The following is a 23,230-nucleotide window of genomic DNA, read 5'->3' as shown; positions in this document are numbered from 1 at the left end:
TTAGTACAAAGATACATAGTTTGTAGGAAACCAGAATTTCTCTTGGTAAGAAAACAATAAAATTGTCAAATCTATGAAAACCAGGGGCAAAAAATGGAAGCTAATTTTTTTTTTCTTTTTTCTTTAGAAGATTTAAATTGCCTACAACATTAATTTTTAAAATAGCAATTTTAAAATGTAGGCATTAGTTTTTCTCTTTTCATGTTTTTGTAAAGCCTCAGGTGACATTAACTTATTAAAACATTTTTTTTATCCTTCCACATTCTATGAGGATCTTTGCTTCACACTATTGTTCCTTTAACCCAGTTTTTTTAATGTGACTAACATGAACTGTAATCCTCTCAGTTGGTTTTCTACTTGCCTGAGGATAAACTCCTAGCTTGGAATCAACTCTTGGAATCTGAATTTCACAACAGTCTGGTAAAACTCAAACTATCAAATCTACTTTTCCTTAACAGCCAAAGCTAATTCTCTTGATTCACTCAACTTCTCATCATTCCTGAAGCCTGGCATACTCTCTGACTTCACTTGGTGCATCTTATTCTTTTATCATTCTAAAGAAGTACACATTTTCCTTTGTCTGACAAGGTCTTATGTCTTGTACATTTAAATTTATTTTTCACCTTTCCCATTACAAACAAACAGGTGAAATACACACATAGTAAAAATCCATAGCGATACTTATTGCCTAAAAAACCATTGGTTATCGTTTTCTTCTCCAGTAAATTGTCCTGCAAGTATTTATTTTATTCATAAGAACATTGACCCTTATAGTTTCTGCTATTTTTTCCAATGCTAACATTGACCAAAATTAAAGAATAACTTGTGCAGAAAAAAAGTATTTTATATATTTTTGCTAAGAAAATCAATGAACTTAAGAGAATTTAAAATAAAATAATGTGACTAAATAAAATAAAATGATGTGACTTTTATAATACAGACCAATACTTAAACAATGCGAGTACCTAAAACCATCTTTTTTTAAGGGATTTTTATTTCTCTGAAATTATAGATCAAAAGCTCCTTGATTACCTTTTGATCATCATCCCCTACTTTTGACTTTCAAATTAATAGGCATCCATGTGCTTGTCTATAAATCTGCTTCCTGATCTTGTAATTAAATAGTTAAATTAGCTGAGGAGTTAGATGGGATCTTTGGGAATTTCACAGTGATTTTTATTGTACACCTAATCTTGTATTATTAATTTCATTTTCAAATTGAGATTATAATTATTTAAGGTTCATAGTTACCAGAGGTTAATTGTAAGATGATTTGGAATGAACATAGTCTTCTCCCCTGGAGGAAAAGTTTATAAAGACAGTGGGGAGGGAATAAAGTATTCCATAATATCTAGTATGAAAATAAATGGAGATCACAGTCTTTCATATACAAATAAAAGATGCTACCATATATTTTCAAAATATAAGCCTGTCTAGCATGAAGAATTCTCACTTTCCACACAACCATAAAAACTTCTTCATAAAGCACATCTTCATATAATGCACATACCAGTTTTTTGTTGTTGTTGTTGTTATTGCATTGTGCTGTCAAACTTACGTAGAACATTCAGATCCTCAACTGGTCATCTAAGAATTCCATAAACTCTGGTATCTTAAAGTCTTGTCATTGTGTGTGTGTGTGTGTGTGCTCAGTGTGCATTTGACTCTTTTCAACCCCATGGAAGAGCCTGCCAGGCTCTTCTGTCCATGGAATGTTTCAAGCAGAATACTGTAGTGGGTTGCCACTTCCTACTCCAGGGAATTTTTCCCACCCATAGATTGAATCCACTTCTCTTGCATCTCCTGAATTGACAGGTGGATTCTTTACCACTCTGCCATCTGGGAAGTCACATCTTGTCTTTAGATAGCTCAATAGATTCTCTTTCTAGTATGAGTGATTTTTGTAGCTTAAAATTACAAAAAATTCATATCCTATTTTCCTGATCTGATAATAGTCTTTGTTAAAACAATATAAATTATAAAACTATGTGTGTAGTCATATAATATACTTTAGGAAAGTTGTATTAAGTCAAGATATAAATCAGAAGTAATAAATATCAATGTTTGAAAACCTGCTTATATGGATTGTTACAAACCCCTTCTGTATCTGCTAAGTTGAGATAGAAAATTCTGCTGTTTTCAGTTGGTGACTCTTCATTAACTGAAAATCCCTAGTGGAAAAATCACACAGCCCAGCCCCTCATTTATTTTTTTAATTTATTTATTTTAATTGGAGGACAATTACTTTACAATATTGTGATGATTTTTGTCATACATCAATATGAATTTGCTATAGGTATACATGTGTCCCCTTCATCCTGAACCACCCCCCCCACCTCCCTCCCTATCCTATTCCTTTAGGTTGTCACAGAGCGCCAGCTCTGTATGCCCTGCTTAATGCATCAAACCCACACTGGTTACCTATTTTACACATGGCAATGTATACGATTCAGTGTTATTCTCTCAAACCATCCCACCCTCTTTTTCATCCACTGAATCCAAAAGTTTGTTCTTTACCACAAATATCACATCATGATTCAACAGTGATCAGATATCCTGCTATTTTTTTCCAGTTAGTCTGTTCCCCATTCTGATAAGCCCCATGTTCTCACTTTGTGCCAAGACCAAGTTCATGGCCTTGCTTCACTGAGAAAATGGGATCAGACAGGAAATCTTTCTTTTCAATACAGTCACCAACAGACCTCATCCCCAGCCATATTTTTCTCATCTTTTTTTGCAACGGTGACAGCATCTATATCAGTCAAGATGTTATCATAGAAGCAAAACAACTACAAAGAGATAAAGATATAAGAAACTCATCAAAGAGATTAGGCCTCAAGAAACTAGTAGACCTGGTGGAGAAGACTGTACAAGGCTATTTTTTGTGGGTCAGATGATCAGACTTTGTGGGTCAGATGATCAGAGTAAAGTCACTACAGTTAAGCTAGATGAATAGTCAGGAAGAAAAGCTTTATGTGGACAAAAGCAAGGACAAGGAGAGTAAACAAGGATGAATGGAAATCATGAAGGCAAATCTTAACTCACAAGTGACTCTCACATCTCCAATGTCATTGCCATGGGAGACTTTCAGGAGACACTGATGCTGTTTGGGGCTAGACAACCAAAATTCAATGAAGCTGAAGGAGGAAATCTATCCAAAACCATATCAATAAATGGTACAAACTTCCACTTAATTTCTTAGGAAAAAGAAAAGTTGTTATCCTTGATTCCTGTCTTGTTTCAACAGTATCTAATGGTACATCAAGGCATGTCATCATTATCCTAAAATATATTTTGAATTTGTTTCTCCTTAGCAGTGTAGCTAGCACCTGATTCCAAATGATGATCCTATGTCAAATATGGACATGTATTTCTGTCTAAATCCCAACTCAACGATATGGACTCCACACCACAGACTTGCTCCATGACACTTAAGATCAAATCCAAAGTCCTTCCCTGAGCTCCAATTGCTGCCTCTAGCCCCTTGATCTAAGAACGTACTGAATACTACTTTTTTCCACATTTTTTTTTTTTTTACTCTCTTTACTTCATCTCTGCCAAACTGATCTTCATTCTGTTTTTGAAACATTTTATCACATTTCCATAGTTTTACCCTTAGCCAGGATTATTCTTCCTTTAGTTCTTTTATGCATGACTCATTATCTTTCAAGTTCCATTTCAAATATCTTTGAGAATGAATTTTTAAATTACCACATCTACAGTAAGTACTCCTCACATTTCAACCCTCTATAAATACACACATAGACACACACACACACACAGTATTACTCTCTAATATATTTTCTTAACTTTTTCTTGGTCCTCATAATGATGGAAATACATTTACATAAATAAGTCTTAAATCAGAAAAGCAAAATCTAGTGCTTTTTATTTTCTTCTTTTTCTTTTTTGTCGCTCAATCACATCCAACTCTTTGCAACCCCATGGACTGTAGCCTGCCAGGTTTCTCTGTCCATGGGATTTTCCAGGCAAGGATACTGGAGTGGGTTGCCATTTCCTTCTCCATGGAATCTTCCCGGCCTAAGGATTTAACTCAGGTCTCCTGCACTGTAGGCAGACTCTTTACCATCTGAGCCACCAGGGAAGCCCAAATCTAGTGCATTCAGTTAAAAAATATTTGTAAAAAGACAAAATTATTATTTTTGTATGTATTTTATTAATTGAAATATTGAAAGTCATTTAAAATAGTCATTTGCAATTGGCAAATCTTCTGTAGATGGACAATTAGATTGTATGATTTGTTTCTTTTTCTTGCCTTTCATCTTATTCATAATATCTTATTTATTGGTAAAGGCTAATTATATTACATAGGAAGAATATCTAGTTTTCATCTCTCATATGTATAGTATTTTTCACATGATTTTTTAAACTTTAAGTTTGCTATAATTATTTTACATTTTCAGTATCTAAGCTAACTTTTAACTTTCCTGACTTAATATGCCAATGAAATTGCTTTTCACCACAGAGAAAAAAATCAACTAAATACTTTAAATAAAATTATATCAAAAATCGAATAAATTTTTTATCTATAACACATTCTATACTTTTAAGCTAATTATGGAACCATTTGTGATCTATTTTGTTTAATGTACTATAGGGTATCTTGCATTTATTTATTTATTTATCCATTATTTATATGTGTTCTAAGTGATACTGTCAAAAACCTTTGTTTTACTGATCTTCAGTGAAGATGTTAAGATTTCAATAAATATATCTTCAAAATAAATTCTCACATATTACATTTCTATTTAAGACTTTTCAGATTAGTGTCATATATGTTCTGCCAGATGAAATTAAAATAATTTGAAATTACTTTATAAATGTATAATCATACCTATAAGTGTTAGTGAATGAAAATACATGATTTTATCTTATGTTTGTTTTTGCTATAAATTTGAGGAAAACATGTATTTTGTTAGCTTCTGAAGCATTTGAGTTTTATTATTACCCATCAGAAACTATGTAAATAACTCTTCCTAAATTTTCCTTTGAATTACAATATGGGAAAGGTTTATGAATAAAACTATTTTTTACCTGCTTCAAATCACATTCATATTTGTATTTCCTAGGTAAGATTCTCATCATAAACTCAGACCGGAATTGAATCAAATTTAAAATAAAAAGCAAGATACATGTTAGCATTAATATCTTTAAATGATTTTAAAATAATGTAAGGTGTATATACAATACCGTGTGGGGCCACCCAAGATGGAAGGGTCATGGTGGAGAGATCTGACAGAATGTGGTCCACTGTAGAAGGGAATGGCAAACCACTTCAGTATTCTTGCTTTGAGAACCCCATGAACAGTATGAAAAGGCAGAAAGATAGGACACTGAAAGATGAGCTCCTCAAGTCATAAGGTGCCCAATATGGTACTGGAGATCAGTGGAGAAATAACTCCAGAAAGAATAAAGGGATGGAGCCAAAGCAAAAACAACAGTCAGTTGTGGATGGGACTGGTAGAAGCAAGGTCTGATGCTATAAAGAGCAATATTGCATAGGAACCTGAAATGTTAGGTCCATGAATCAAGGCATATTGGAAGTGGTCAAACAAGAGATGACAAAAGTGAACATCGACATTCTAGGAACCAGCGAAATAAGATGGACTGGAATGGGTGAATTTAACTCAGATGATGATTATAACTACTACTATGGGCAGGAATCCCTTAGAAGAAATGGAGCAGCCATCATAGTCAACAAAAGAGTCTAAAATACAGTACTTGGATGCAATCTCAAAAACGACAAAATGATCTCTGTTCATTTCCAAGACAAACCATTCAATATCACAGTAATTCAAGTCTATGCCCCAACCAGTAAGTTCCGCCTGAAGAGGCGGAAGTTGAATGGTTCTATGAAGACTTACAAGACCTTCTAGAACTAACACCCAAAAAAGATGTCCTTTTCATTATAAGGTACTAGAATGCAAAAGCACGAAGTCAAGAAACACTTGAAATAACAGGCAAAAGTGACCTTGGAGTACAGAATGAAGCAGGGCAAAGGCTAATAGAGTTCTGCCAAGAGACCGCACTGGTCATAGCAAACACCCTCTTCCAACAACACAAGAGAAGACTCTACACATGGACATCACCAGATGGTTGACTATGAAATCAGATTGATTATATTCTTTTCAGCCAAAGATGAGAAGCTCTATACAATCAGCAAAAAAAAAAAAAAAAAGACCAGGAGCTGACTGTGGCTCAGATCATGAATTCCTTAATGCCAAATTCACACTTAAATTGAAGAAAGTAGGGAAAACCACTAGACCATTCAGGCATGACCTAAATCAAATCCCTTATGACTATACAGTGGAAGTGAGAAATAGATTTAAGGGACTAGATCTGATAGACAGAGTGCCTGATGAACTATGGACAGAGGTTCAAGAAATTGTACAGGAGACAGGAATCAAGACCATTCCCAAGAATAAGAAATGCAAGAAAGCAAACTGGCTGTCTGAGGAGGCCTTACAAATAGCTGTGAAAAGAAGAGAAGTGAAAAACAAAGGAGAAAAGGAAAGATATACCATTTGAATGCAGAATTCCAAAGAATAGAAAGGAGACATAAGAAAGTCTTCCTCAGTGATCAATATAAAGAAATAGAGGAAAACAATACAATGGGAAAGACTAGAGATATCTTCAAGAAAATTAGAGATACCAAGAGAACATTTCATGCAAAGGTGGGCTCAATAAAGGACAGGAATGGTAGGGAAATAACAGAAGCAGAAGATATTAAGAAGATGTGGCAAGAATACACAGAAGAACTGTACAAAAAGTTCTTCACTACCCAGATAATCATGATGGTGTGATCACTCACACTCACCTTGAGCCAGACATCCTGGGATGTGAAGTCAAAGGGCCTTAGGAAGCATCAATACAAACAAAGCTAGCAGAAGTGATAGAATTCCAGTTGAGCTATTTCAAATCTTCAAAGATGATGCTGTTAAAGTGCTGCACTCAATATGCCAGTAAATTTGGAAAACTCAGCAGTAGCCACAGGACTACAAAAGGTCAGTTTTCACTCCAATTCAAAAGAAAAGCAATGCCAAAGAATGCTCAAATTACCACACAATTGCACTCATCTCACACACTTGTAAAGAAATGCTCAAAATTCTTAAAGCCAGGCTTTAGCAATACATGAACTGTGAACTTTCAAATGTTCAAGCTGGTTTTAGAAAAGGCAGAGGAACCAGAGATCAAGTTGCTAACATCTGCTGGATCATTGAAGAAGCAAGAGAGTTCCAGAAAAATATCTACTTCTGCTATATTGACTATACCAAAGCCTTTGACTGTGTGGATCACAATAAACTGTGGAAAATTCTGAAAGAGATGGGAATACCAGACCACTTGACCTGCCTCTTGAGAAACTTATATGCAGGTCAGGAAGCAACAGTTAGAATTGGACATGGAACAATAGACTTGTTCCAAATAGGAAAATGAGTACATCAAGGCTGTATACTGTTACCCTGCTTATTTAACTTCTATGCGGAGTACATCATGAGAAATGCTGGGCTGGAAGAAACACAAGCTGGAATCAAGATTGCCGGGAGAAATATCAAGAACCTCAGATATGCAGATGACACCACCCTTATGGCAGAAAGTGACAAATAACTAAAAAGCCTCTTGATGAAAGTGAAAGAGGAGAGTGAAAAAGTTGGCTTAAAGCTCAACATTCAGAAATCTAAGATCATGGCACCCAGTCCCATCACTTCATGGCAAATAGGCGGGCAAACATTGGAGACAGTGGCTGACTTTATTTTTGGGGGCTCCAAAATCACTGCAGGTAGTGATTGCAGCCATGAAATTAAAGGAAGCTTACTCCTTGGAAGGAAAGTTGTGGCCAACCTAGACAGCATATCAAAAAGCAGAAACATCACTTTGTTAACAAAGGTCCATCTAGTCAAGGCTATGGGTTTTCCAGTGGTCATGTATGGATATGAGAGTTGGACAATAGAGAAAGCTGAGCGCCGAAGAATTGATGCTTTTGAACTGTGGTGCTGGAGAAGACTCTTGAGAGTCCCTTGAATTGCAAGGAGATCCAACCAGTCCATCCTAAAGTAGATCAGTTCTGGGTGTTTATTGGTAGGACTGATGTTAAAGCTGAAACTCCAGGACTTGGGCCACCTGATGAGAAGAGCTGACTCGTTTGAAAAGACCCTGATGCTGGGAAAGATTGAGGGCAGGAGGAGAAGGGTATGACAGAGGCTGAGATGTTTGAATGGCATCCCCGACTCAACGGACATGGGTTTGGGTCATGGGTCCAAGAGTTGGTGATGGACAGGGAGGCCTGGCATGCTGCACTTCATGGGGCTGCAAAGAGTCGGATACAACTAACTGAACTAAACTGCTACTTTCTAGTCATAAATACCACTAAAGCCACCTCTTTTATTTTCATTATACCTGTTTCCTCATTTTTTATAACAGTATAAGCATAAATCAAATAACTTATTCTATATTTAATGTTTAGATCTTCTACTATCCTAGTCATTATCAGAGAGTAGAAACCTAGCAGGTCTCTCTATTATTGAACTCTGCATCCAAAGCACTGCTCCTGACACATAGTAACTCCTCTGTAAGTATCTGCTGAACATGTGAATTCATGCTTGAGTTAAATTTTTCTGAATGAAAATTAGAAAATCTGTAGGGAGCTTCCTTAAAAACTGAAAAACAGATTTATGTTACCCAGCAATCCCATTCATAGGTGTCAGTTCAGTTCAGATCGGTCAATCAGTCGTGTTCTTCTCTTTGCAACCCCATGGACTGCAGCACGCCAGGACTCCCTGTCCATCACCAACTCCTGGTATTTACTCAAACTCATGACCATTGAGTCAGTGATGTCACCCAGTCATCTTACCCTCTGTTGTCCCCTTCTTCTCCTACCCCAATCTTTCCCAACATCAGGGTATTTTCAAATGTTTCAGTTATTTGCATTAGGTGGCCAAATATTGAAGTTTCAGCTTCAGCATCAGTCTTTCCAATGAATATTCAGGACTGATTTCCTTTAAGATGGACTGATTCAATCTCCTTGCTTTCCAAAGGACTCTCAAGAGTCTTCTCCAACACCACAGTTCAAAGCATCAATTCTTTGGTGCCCAGCTTTCTTTAGAGTTCAACTCTCACATCCATACATGATTACTGGAAAAACCATAGCTTTGACTAGATGGACATTTGTTGGCAATGTCTCTGCTCTTTAATATGCTATCTAGTTTGGTCATACCTTTTCTTCCAAGGAGTAAGCGTCCTTTAATTTCATGGCTGCAGTCACCATCTGCAGTGATTTTGAAGCCCAAAAGAATAAAGTCAGTCATTGTTTCCATTGTTTCCCCATCTATTTGTCATGAAGTGATGGGACCAGATGCCATGATGTTAGTTTTCTGAATACTGAGCTTTAAGCCAACCTTTTCACTCTCCTCTTTCACTTTCAACAGTATGCTCTTTAGTTCTTCTTGCTTTCTGCCATAAGGGTGGTGTCATCTGCATATCTGAGACTATTGATATTTCCCCTTGCAATCTTGATTCCAGGTTGTGCTTCATCCAGTCCAGCATTTTTCATGATGTACTATGCATATATGTTAAATAAGTAGGGTGACAATATACAGCCTTTATGTACTCCTTTCCTGATTGGGAAGCAAATAAGTCTGTTGTTCCATGTCCATTCTAACTGTTATTTCTTGATCTGCATACAGATTTCTCAGGAGGCAGGTCAGGTGGTCTGGGATCCCATCTCTTTAAGAATTTTCCACAGTTTGTTGTGATCCACACAGTTAAAGGCTTTGGCATAGTCGATAAAGCAGAAGTAGGTGTTTTTCTGGAACTCTCTTGCTTTCTCGATGATCCAATGGATGTTGGCAATTTGATCATTGATTCCTCTGCCTTTTCTAAATCCAGCTTGAACATTTGAACTCATAGGCATAAACACAGAGAAAACCATTATTCCAAAAGGTACATCACCCTAGTGTTCATTGCAGCACTATTTATAGTAGCCATGAAATGGGAGCAACCTAAATGTCCAACAAAGAAATGGATAATGAAGATGTGGTTAATATATATAATGGCATATTCCTCAGCCATAAAAACAGTGAAATTGTGTCTTTTGTAGAGATGTGGATGGACCTAGAGACTGTCGTACAGACTAAGTCAGAAAGAAAAAAACAAAAACAAAAACAAATATCATATATCAATGCATATGTGTGGAATCTAGAAAAATGGTACAGATGAATCTATTTGCAAAGCAGAAATGGAGAACCAGACATAGAGAACAAATGTATGGACACCAAGTGGCGTGGGGTGATATAAACCTGGAGATTGGGATTGACATATATATACTTCTATTTGTAAGATAAATAACTAATAAGAACCTATTGTATAGCACAGGGGGAAAAAAAAGAAGGTACAATCTGTTTGTAGTCATGTATTAAGTTACAATAGGTGCAGGCAATAAAAATAAATAAAATGTAAATAAGTTGTTCTATATTTAATATTTTGATCTTCTACTTTACTAATCATTATCAGAGAGTAGGAACCTGGTAGGCCCCTCTGTATCGTATAGTGCTGCATTCAAATACTAATCCTGAAACATAGTAAGTCCTCAGTAAATATCTGTTGAACATGCTTGGATCAAGCTTTTCTGAATGAAAATTAAAAAATTTTTTTATGTGAATAAAAAATACACAGGCATCTGAAATTATCTCTGAAATACAGTCTTAAGTATGAGTTGGTGGGAAAAGAGAAAGAATCAACAATCAGTTATTATATCTTTTTATTTCCTCAGTCACTGAAATTTTGGATTTTGAAAGAAACTGCATACAAACCAATTCATGAATATTCAAAATACTTTGACTTTTATTAAAGTTGACCTTACAGTACCTGTACCTTATAAAACTCTGTGAACATGGGTATTATTGAAATGCACTAGGAGGGGAATGTATGAAAGCATCAAAGCAATGAGCTAATTTGACAATTATCCTAGAGACTGTTCAGGTATATGATGGGAGAGCCATTATCCAAAATAATATGTTTCTAAGTTCCTCTTCCTCCTACAAAGACACACTTAATTATTTCAATATTAAATGATCAAACTTTTTCCCCAACCACTTATCAAACATTTATCTAGAATATTTTATAAATTTGACCATTATGAGACTGGCACTAACAAGATGAAATAATAGCCTGTGTCACATGAGCTCCTGAAATAGTCAAGTGAAACAAAATCAATAAATAAAGATTTTTAGGAGCCACTTTGTCTAGTCTTTTCTCTTCAACAGCAGCATAAACCGTTATAATTCAATTTACCTTAATTATCCTTGACCTTGATTTTCTTTTCTATTTAATAAATATTCAGCTGAATCATCACTGTGGCCACACATTTAACTTTTGGATCAGTTTATCAATACAAAGTTTAATGAAGGTTAAAATGTAGGAATGCCTTATTTTTTAGAGATTTTGTTTTATTCAGAGTTATTACTGTATTTTAATTGCAGATTATTTTAAACAGTAGACTTTTATAACTTCACTAGTGGTTAGTCAAGTGGAATTTTTTCTTAACCTATCCAGCTGAAAATAGTATTATAAGGCTTAAAAAAAATAATGTCTGTCCCAAAATGAATTTAGACTTCCCATTCCTATTAATTTCTTTTTGTTTTAAATTTTACTTTACAATACAATATTGTTTTGGTTTTGCCATACATTAACTTGAATCTGCAATGGGTGTACATACGTTCCCCATCCTGATCCCCCCTCCCACCTCCCTCCCCATCCCATCCCTCTAGGTCATCCCAGTGCACCAGGCCCAAGCACCCTGTATCATGCATAGAACCTGGACTGGCGATTCGTTTCATATATGATAATTTACATGTTTCAATGCCATTCTCCCATATTAATTTCTTTTGAACTGTGGTGTTGGACAAGACTCTTGAGAGTCCCTTGGACTGCAAGGAGATCCAACCAGTCCATCCTAAAGGAGATCAGTCCCGGGTGTTCATTGGAAGGACTGATGCTGAAGCTGAAACTCCAATACTTTGGCCACCTGATGCGAAGAGCTGACTCATTTGAAAAGACCCGGATGCTGGGAAAGATTGAGGGCAGGAGGAGAAGGGGATGACAGAGGATAAGATGGTTGGATGGCATCACCAACTCAATGGGCATGGGTTTGGGTGGACTTTGGGATTTGGTGATGGACAGGGAGACCTGGCATGCTGTGGTTCATGGGGTCGCAAAGAGTTGGACACGACTGAGCCACTGAACTTAACTGAAGTGAACTGAGCTAGCTAATAAAATACTTTTTCCCTGGCCCCTCATATCCTCTGGCTGGTGTTCATCATCCTCCATCCTCTCCTACTGCTTTGTCTCTTGGAAAGTTTTCTTTCTGCTTCTTCCTTTGTGTTCCAGGACCACTTCAAAGTTTTCATTATATCTCTTTCTACAGGAAAACATCATCCCAGTACAATTATTTGGTAAACAAACAAACAAACAAACAAAACAGATGTTACAACAGACAAGTCCTACCACTAGAGATCTACAGGTGAATATTTAAACAACCATTTAAACAACCATGTTGCTTCTGTCAAGGAAATATTCTCAGATTTGTTTTGTTTGTACCCAGTGAGAACACATGTTATTGTTCTGCTAGCTGCTCATGATCCTTGGGGATAAGGGTACCCCAAAAAATGGACTTTTGAATCAGAAAATCCAAGTTTCAAATCCTTGTACTACAATATAAAATTCAAATATGTATAAAAAGATGATTTTATGAAAAGCTAAAATTGTAACTGCCATGCAGATAAAAATAAGCAATTCTAAAGATTTTATTCTTCTCATTAATGAAGAAACTAGGATGTTGCTATATACATGCTGGTGTGTTATATTGAAATGATTATGCAATTTTAGAAGCAAAATTGGTTTCTCCACATGGAAGAAAGTAAGGAAAATGCTTTTATATAGGATCAGAAGGTTTTGCACATCTACCAGATAACTACAGCTTACAAAATATTGTACATTAGCTTAAAGATAATGAAAGGTTAACATCAGATAACCTGTAAGGATGTCCTCTAGACAATGCATACCTTTCCACTCGAGTTCAATTTCTCCTAGAGGTGGCTGAAAATAAGTTACTTTACCTGTTTGTACCTCAACTTTTTCATCTGCAAATTGTGAATTTCTTCTGAGATCTACATATGAGGTCATGGTCAATGAGTGCCCCACTACATATTAAAAACTCACTAAACAGCAATTTCCTCTTTCCTAATATGTATATTATATAACTTAAATTGCATGTTATTAGTCCATTCAAATATTTTAAATCAATTAACAGCATACTAAAAAGTAAAAACATTACTTTGACAACAGAGGTCTGTCTAGTCAAAGATATGTTTTTTTCCAGTAATCATATATGGATGTGAGAGTTGGACTCTAAAGAAAACTGAGCACCAAAGAACTGAAGCTTTTGAAATGTATTATTGGAGAAGACTCTTGAGAGTCCCTTGGACTGCAAGGAGATCCAACCAGTCTATCCTAAAGGAAATTGGTCCTGAATATTCATTGGAAAGACTGATGCTGAAGTTGAAACTCTAATACTCTGGCCACCTGATGCAAAGAACTGACTCATTGGAAAAGACCCTAATGCTGGGAAAGGTTGAAGGCAGGAGGAGAAGGGGATGACAGACAATGAGACAGTTGGATGGCATCACCAAACCGATGGACATGAGTTTGAACAAACTTTGGGAGTTGGTGATGGACAGGGAGGCCTGGCGTGCTGCAGTCCATGGAGTTGCCAAGAGTTGGACACGACTGAATGACTGAACTCAATTAAACTGAAGCTATTCCCAGGAAAAAATACTGCACAATTATTGTGTGGAGTCTAAAGTTAAACTTTTCCCTCTCACTTTTAGAATACAATTTGAGACTGGTGAGATGTGATATGACAAATTTTTTGTCTATCTTATAGTTAAACTACATGTTGTGGCCCATGTAGCTGATATGCATTGTATTTAGCATGGTAAGGCCCTAGCCATTATTTATATCCAGGGACAATTTGTATTGCTGATTACTTTTTACGATTTATTTTGTACTTTCAATTTTTCACAATTATTAAAAGATTAATTTTCTTAATGACATAGGTGATGCTAGTAGCTGTGTTTCTGCAAGACCAATTGTGATCTGCTGTTGCCGAAATTAATTTTGTTATTTTTGAGAATATATTTGGACACATGTAAATGAATTTCATTCTTAATAACTGAATTTGAATATGGGAAGTAAACTTTGAACTAAAATCTTGCATTATCTATTTTCACTTGTCCTATAAGGGTTTCATCAATTTGTAATGTTGTTTTTGCTGCTCTTACATCAATTTACCATTTTATTTGGATTATTTTCTCAGAAGATGCTTTGAAAATTCCAAGGACATCTGTCCTTGGAAATAATGTGCCTAGTTGTATATTTTAGCATATACTTTAGAATCTACAAAATCACCAAGATGATATTTAGTAGAAAAATTTTTGCACAAATTTAGACAGTAGATATTGGCTTTATTATACCAAGTTGACATTATTCTCCTGAAGGCTACCTTTACTTGTTTCAAAAATAAAATTATCTGATATGTAGATGAAAAAATTGATGAATAGAATATAAAAAATGCATCAAATTAGTAAAGTTTACAAAAAAAGCAAGCTCACAGATATAGGGAACAAACTAATGTTTACCATTGGGGAGAGGAAAGTAAGGAGTGGTAATACAGAGATGGGAGATTAAGAGGTATAAAATAAACTATAAGAATATATTGTACAAAACAGAGACTATAGATAATATTTTATAATAACTATAAATGAACTATAACCATTACAATTATGAATCTATATTGTATACATGTAACATATAATATAATATATGAACTATACTGTATACATGTAACATATAATATTATACATGAACTATACTGCAATTAAAATTTTTAAATAAAATAAAATGCAAGATTAACATCAAAAAAATATGCATCTGACACTGTTAAACTTTGCCAGAGCCATATAATCATAGAAAAGAGTAAAAATTAAGAAATGTACCCTCCACCTTTCTCTTTTTTCAAAAAATGGCTTACCTCTAAGAAACATTTTTCTTAGAAGTAAACATCCCTAAGAAAACATCCCTGATTATCTCTCCATATAAAAGAAAATCCCTCTCTATCTAGTGTTTGAGATGCTTGCAGATTATTTTTCTTTTTGCTCCTCTTACTTTTCTTATAATAATGCTTTTTTAAAATATAAATTTATTTATTTTAATTGGAGGTTAATTACTTTACAATATCATATTGGTTTTGCCATACAACATGAACCCTATATGCAAGACAGCAAAAGAGACATAGATGTATAATAATGCTTTTTAACTAGAATCTCCTTAGTAAGTCCTGATTTGTTTTTGTTTGATGTATCACAGACTATTAACATAGCTGGGGAATAAATCTCATCAGTAACCCTGGTGTTCTCCTTACTCCCAAAACATCTGGACACCCATCTCAGGTAATATGGTTTCTAAATATTTGTTAGAAATATCTCAGTTCCTGATGTCCACTAGGTTATGTTTTTAGCTTCTGACTACAGCTAAGAGCCAAAGAATATCAATTTTAAAAGCTTTATCTGTTTAGTTATTAATATGCTTAATCTAAATTGATAGGTCCATTTTATATGAAATTCAAGCAGTCCAGCAATGTGATCCAGATTAAAAACTTTCCCCTGCTGCCTAATTTAGTATTTGAAGTAAAACGAGCTTGAGTGTCTTAAAATCTGAGTTTCAAACCTCTTACTTTAATTTGTGTCACCTTGGGGTATGTCTGTTAATTTTTTGATCCTTAATCATTTTATCTGTACATGATGATGGGCTTCCCAGGTGGTTCAGCTGTAAACAACCTGCCTGCCAATGCAGAAGACACAAGAGAAGTGGATTAGATATCTGGGTCGGGAAGATCTCCTGGAGTAGGAAATGGCAACCCACTCCAGTGTTCTTGCCCAGAGAATCCCATAGACAGAGGAGCCTGGTGGGCTACACTCCATAGATTCACAGAGTCGGACATGACTGAAGCAATTTAGCATACACAAAGTGTTAAAGGAATGATGCTGGGAAAGACAGAGGACAAGAGAAGTGGGCGACAGAGGATTAGATGGATGAATGGCATCACCAACTCAATGGATATGAATTTGAGCAAACACTGGGAGATAGTGAAAGACAGGGCATGCTATAGTCCATGGGGTCACAGAGTCAGATATGACTTAGCGACCAAACAACTACTCGTTTAAATACTCTTCCTCAAAAATTTCATAACTGAAATTATTTCACTTCAGAAGTGTTTAAAATGTCAAAAAAATTCTTAATATTACACACCTTTTTCTAGAAAGTTGAAGTGCAGTGAACACTTCTCAGTTAATTTAATGAGTGTGCATGCATAAACATCTACATGAAGATGTTAATACTTACTCTGTGTTCCTTAGATGATCCAATAAGTATTTAACACGGTGGTATATAAAAATGTTCTATAATTTATAAATCACTATAGTGATGAAATGAGTTATTAATTACTTTACTCCCAGTGACTTACTAAGATAGCTGTTTCTGGTTAGGGCATTTTCTCTCGGTGGTTTCTTTTGCAAGTGTATTATAGTGTTCTGCTTTATTTATTCACGTTTATTTCTATCTTATTATGAACTTTTAGCTAGCTAGTAAATTACAGGCTTATTTTTGGAGGAGTCTTTCATTTGGAAGTGGCAGATCAAAGATTCTTTGGTAAGGGCTTATTCCTCTTGGGCCTTGGCAAAATAAACCTATCATTCAGAAAAAGAAAGAAAGAAATATTAAATCAATAAAACTTGAGAGAGGCTATGAATGAGTAAAAGCCAGGTGACTGGGAACAAGAATGTTCCATAAGCCATTAGCTTTCTCTAAATATAACATGGGCAGTGATATTGGTGCCAAACTACTATTCTGGCTCATGAGTTTGTGTGAAAGCTGTGTTTCTGTTGCCTCAAAGCAAAAGAATTTAGATCTGTTGTGATTCCTCTATATGTATTTTCCCCTTCCATTGTAATCTTGAATATCATAGATGCCAGATAAAATATCCCTCTACTGATGAAAATCTTTGAGAGATATTTAATCCTAAGTTGTTAAGCTATTGGGTATTAGGGTATATTTTGATGCCACAGTATAGGCTACTCAATACCATTCAATACATAGTAATCCAAGTCTATTCCTTGACCAGTAATACTGAAGAAGCTGAAGTTGAACAGTTCTATGAAGACCTACAAGACGTTTTAGAACTAACACCCAAAAAAGCTGTCCTTTTCATTATAGGGGACTGGAATGCAAAAGTACGAAGTCAAGAAATACCTAGAGTAACAGGAAAATTAGGTCTTGGAGTACAGAATGAAGCAGGGTAAAGGCTAATAGAATTTTTCCAAGAGAACGCACTGGCCATAGCAAACACCCTCTTCCAACAACATAAGAGACAACTCTACACATGGACATCACCAGATGGTCAATACCTAAAATAGATTGATTACATTCTTTGCAGCCAAAGATGGAGAAGCTCTATAAAGTAGGCAAAAACAAGACTAGGAGCTGATTGTGGCACATATCATGAACTCCTTATTGGCAAATTCAGACTTAAATTGAAGAAAATGGGGAAAACCAGTAGACCAAGTCAAATCTTTTATGATTATACAGTCGAAGTGAGGAATAGATTCAAGGGATTAGATCTGATAGAGTGTCTGAAGAACTATGGATGCAGGTTCATGACATTGTACAGATAGCAGGGAGCAAGACTATCCCCAAGAAAAAGAAATGCAAAATGGCAAAATAGTTGTCTGAGGAGGCCATACAAATAGCTAAGAAAAGAAGAGAAGCAAAAGGAAAAGGAGAAAAGGAAAGATATACCCATTTTGAAAGCAAAGTTCCAAAGAATAGCAAGGAGAGAGAAGAAAACCTTCCTCAGTGATCAATGCAAAGAAATACAGGACAACAATAGAATGGGAAAGACTAGAGATCACTTCAAGAAAATTAGAGATACCAAGGGAACATTTAATGCAAAGATGGGCACAATAAAGGACAGAAATGGTATGGACCTGACAGAAGCAGAAGATATTAAGAAGAGGTGGCAAGAATATACAGAAGAAATATACAAAAAATATCTTCACAGCCCAGATAACCAGGATGGTGTGATCACTCACCTAGAGCCAGACATTCTGGAATGAGAAATCAAGTGGGCCTTAGGAAGCATCACAAACAACAAAGCTAGTGGAGGTGATGGAATTCCAGTTAAGCTATTCCAAATCCTAAAAGATGATGCTGTGAAACTGCTGTACTCAATATGCCAGCAAATTTGGGAAACTCAGCAGTGGACACAGGACTAGAAAATGTCGGTCTTCATTCCAATCCCAAAGAAAGGCAATACGAAAGAATCCTCAAACTACCACACAATTATACTCGTCTCACACACTAGTAAAGTAGTGCCTAAATTCTCCAAGCCAGGTTTGTATGTGAACCACAAACTTTCAGATGTTCAAACTAGATTTAGAAAAGGCAGAAGAACCAGAAATCAAATTGCCAGCACCCATCGGACCATTAAAAAAGCAAAAGAGTCCCAGAAAAACATCTACTTTTGCTTTATTGACTATGCCAAACCCTTTGAATGTGTGGTTTACAACAAATTGTGGAAAATTTTTGAAGAGATGGGAATACCAGACCACCTGACCTGACTCTTGAGAAATCTGTATGCTGGTCAAGAAGGAACAGTTAAAAGTGGACATGGAACAACAGACTGATTCCAAATCGGGAGAGGAGTATGTCAAGGCTGTATATTGTAACCGTGCTTATATAACTTATATGTAGAGTACATCGTGAGAAACACTGGGCTGGAAGAAGTGCAAGCTGGAATCAGTATTGCAGGGAGAAATATCAATAGCCTCAGATATGCACATGAAACCACCCTTATGGCAGAAAGTGAAGAAGAACTAAAGAGCCTCTTGATGATAGTGGAAGAAGAGAATGAAAACGTTGGCTTAAAACTCAACATTCAGAAAAATAAGATCATGGCATCTGGACCCATCACTTCATGACAAATAGATGGGGAAACAGTGACAGACTATCTTTGGGGGCTCCAAAATCACTGTGGATGGTGACTGAAGTTATGAAATTAAAAGACTCTTTTTCCTTGGAAGAAAAGTGATGACCAACATAGACAGCATATTATAAAGCAGAGACATGACAGCCAACAAACGACCATCTAGTCAAAGCTATGGTTTTTCAAGTAATCATGTATGAATGTGAGAGTTGAACTAGACAGAAAGCCGAGGACTCAGAATTGATGCTTTTGAACTGTGTCAGAGAAGACTCTTGAGAGTCCCTTGGACAACAAGGAGATTTCAACCAGTCAGTCCTAAAGGAAATCAGCCCTGAATATTCATCAGAAGGACTGATGCTGAAGCCGAAACTCCAATACTTTGGCCACCTGATGCAAAGAGCTGACTCATTTGAAAAGACCCTGATGCTGGGAATGACTGAAAGCAGGAGGAGAAGGGGACAGCAAAGGATGAGATGATTGAATGGCATCACTGACCCAGTGGACATGGGTTTGAGTAAACTTTGGGAGTTTTGATAGACAGGGAGTCCTGGCCTGCTGCAGTCTATGTGGTTGCAAAGAGTTGGACATGACTGGTGACTGCTGAACTAAACTGAGCCTATTTTGTAAAAAAGGATGCATTTGTATGTGGATATTTTAAATTGAAATATCATATAATAATAATGTTTTTATTATTATAATTATTAAAACTTAATATGAAAATGGCCTTGAAGAAGTCCTGGAATCATGGAGACACCTATCAAATTGTAGCTGGGATAATGAAGATATTGCTATCGATATTGATGATGATGAAGAGTCTTTCACTTAGATATCTAAATCTGGCCAAAAAGCGATGCAGAGACAGATGTAAGAAAACTGAGAGCCCAGCATAATGGCATGCATATACAGTCAACTCATATTTGATAACTAAGCCAAGAATACCCTATGGAGAAAGGATAGTCTTTTTATAAACTGTGTTGGGAAAAATGGATATCCACATGCAAAAGAATGAAACTGGATTTCTATCTTATATCACTCATAAAAATAAACTCAGATTGGATTAAACACTCAAATGCAACACCTGAAATAATAAAACTCTAGAAGACCCATGGGGGAAAAGTTCCTTGACATTGGTTTTGCAACATATTGTTGCATTTAATACCAAAAATAAAATCAACAAAAGCAAAACTAAACAAGTGGGACTACATCAGACTAAAGATCTTATGTTATAGAAAAAAATTCTGATAACTAAACCACATGCGGAATGGGAGAAAAAAAAATGCAGTTTATATATCTGATAGAGGTAGCAGTCATGTTATGTTAAATAAAATTTATTTTAACATAAATAAATACGTTAAAAAAACCAGTCAAAATATGTAAATAAAAACAAGCAAACATACAACTCAATTCAAGGAAAGTCAACCCAGTTTTAAAAAGAATTTAAATAGCTATTTTTCCAAAATAGATATACAAATGGCCAGTGGGTAAATGAAAATGTGCAACATTACTCATCATTAGGGAAATTCAAGTGAAAACCACAATCAGGTACCATGTCACATCTGCTAGAATGACTATTATTCAAATAACAAGAGAAACAAATGTTAATGAGGATGTGGAGAATAGGGAAGCCTCGTGAACCTTGGATGGAATGTAAATTGATGCAGCCACTATGGAAAAAAATATGGAAGATTTCTGAAAAAATTAGAAGTAAAACTCTCATATGATCCAACAATCCCACTTCTGTATATTTATCCAAATAAAATAAAATCACTTTCTGGAAGAGATTTCTGCATTACAGCATTTTCTCCTATAAACCAAGACACTTAGGAAACAATCTAAGTGTCTGTCAAGGGATGACTATGTAAAATGTGATAATACCTATAATAAAATATTATTCAACCATTAAATAAAATAAGAAAATCTTGCCATTTATGAAACAGGGTTGAACTTGGAGGACATTATGCTAAGTGAAGTAAATCAGATAGAGTAAGACAAATGCTCTATGACAGCACTTATATATATAGAATATAAATAAAATCAAACAGAACACAATACTTATAAAGACAGAGAATAGATTGGAGGTTGTCAAGAGTGAGGGAACAAAAGAGTAGGGGAAATAGATGAAAGAGATTAAAGTGTACAAACTTCCAGTTATCACATGAATGAGTTCTGGGAATCATTCATTAGATTAGATTAGATTCACTGGTCATCTTTCATTAGAACTTGGTGATTATAGTTAGTAATACTGTACTGTATACTCGATAGTTGCTAAGAGAGATAATCTTAAAAATGTTCTCACACACACACAAATAAAAAGAAACAAAAACCCAAGGTAACCACATGAGAAGATGGATGTGTTGATTTTCCTTATTGCGGTAATCACTTCACAATATAGCATATATCAAATCGTCTTGTTATACACCTTAAACTTATATAATCTTATATGTAAATTATAACTCAATAAACCTGGGGGAGATAAAAATTCTTGACATAAAATCTATGGTCATAATAAAATTATTTCTCTATTGAGTTTGGAGGTGATTATTCAGTAACAGTAACCAGAATATCTTGATACTGTGCAAAATTTTGTAGAGGATGGTGAACAACCTTGATCCTTTTTCACCATATAAGTGCATATAAGTGTTAGCTGCTCAGTCATGTATGACTCTATGCAACCACATGGACTGTAACCCGCCAGACTCCTCTGTCTATGGAATTCTCCAGGCAAGAATACTAGAGTGGGTAGCCATTCCTTTCCCCAGGGTTTCTTCCTAACCCAGGGATCAAATCCATGTCTGCTGCATTGCAGGAGGATTCTTTACCATCTGAGCAATTAGGTGTGTGGGTCACTCAGTCATGTTTGACTTTTCACGCCCCCATGGACCATAGCCCTCCAGGCTCCTCTGCCCATGGGATTCTCGAGGCAAGAATACTAAAGTGGGTTACCATTCGCTTTTACAGGAGATCTTCCCAACCCTGGGATCAAACCAAGGTCTCCTGCATTGCATGCATATTCTTTACTGTCTGACTTACAGGGAAGCCCTCACCACAGTTAGCATCTTTCAGTAAAAATTAGAATGGGCTTATACAAGACTAAATGGCAACCCACCCCAAGTACTCTTGCCTGGAAAATCCCATGGACAGAGGAGACTGGTGAGCTACAGTCCAAGGGGTAGCAAAGAGTCAGAAACAATTGAGCAACCTCACTTTCATTTTCCCTAATTTTTTTCTATAGGTTCTCTGGAGCATATTTTGAGATGTGAATTTAGGGGATTTGAATATGCAGACACATAAGCTGAAAAAAAATACTAAGAGATTTTCCTATTAACAGCAAAAATAAGTCCCATTTCTCAAGTCTAAGCTCATTTATCTTAGAATCACAACTTCCCACCTGCTTTCCTTTGTCTTTTGAAAATCCTTGCACTGCATTTCCTTTGGTCATGTTTTGAGAGGCATATATGCCACGTACTTTTGAAGTAGATATTAATAACGCATTCCATGTACTCACCCTCTGCCCTAATCATTGCTGGTGCACTAGTTCTGTGTAACCAAAATGCTGATTGATTGTGTCTGTAAATCCAAGGCCAGATTTTAAAGTTTTCCTTGGCAATAGAAATAGCTAGAGCAGGTTGTTCCTTGGTTAGAAGGGAACTTCTGTGAGGTTTGAAAAGTGACCCTTTCACTGAGGGTCACTTTCTTTACATCCTCCCATAGACAAATAGCTCCCATAGACAAATACCATCTTTGATTAGGTTTTTTTTATTTCAACACACACATGGCACCAGGATATTTATTTCAGACTTGGGAGATAAGAATTCTACAAGAGATTTTGACTTTGAAAAAAAAAATTGTCTTCACCATTGAGTCATTTTTGCTAAATGAGAATTTGATTTAGGTTAGTGTTAGTTGCTCAGTCATGTCCAATTCTTTGCAACCCCATGGACTGTAGCCTGCCAGGCTACTCTTTCCATGGGATTCTCCACGCCAGAATACTGGAGTGGATCCCACTTCCTTCTTCAGGGTACCTTCCTGACCCAGAGATGGAATCCATGTCTCTTGCATCTCCTGCAATGGTGGGCAGATAGATTCTTTACCACTGATCCACCTGGGAAGCCCCTGATT

This window comes from Bos taurus, chromosome 11 (genome assembly GCF_002263795.3).
Source record: "Bos taurus isolate L1 Dominette 01449 registration number 42190680 breed Hereford chromosome 11, ARS-UCD2.0, whole genome shotgun sequence".
NCBI classification, from domain to species: Eukaryota; Metazoa; Chordata; class Mammalia; order Artiodactyla; family Bovidae; genus Bos; species Bos taurus.
This window is presented reverse-complemented; position numbering follows the sequence as displayed.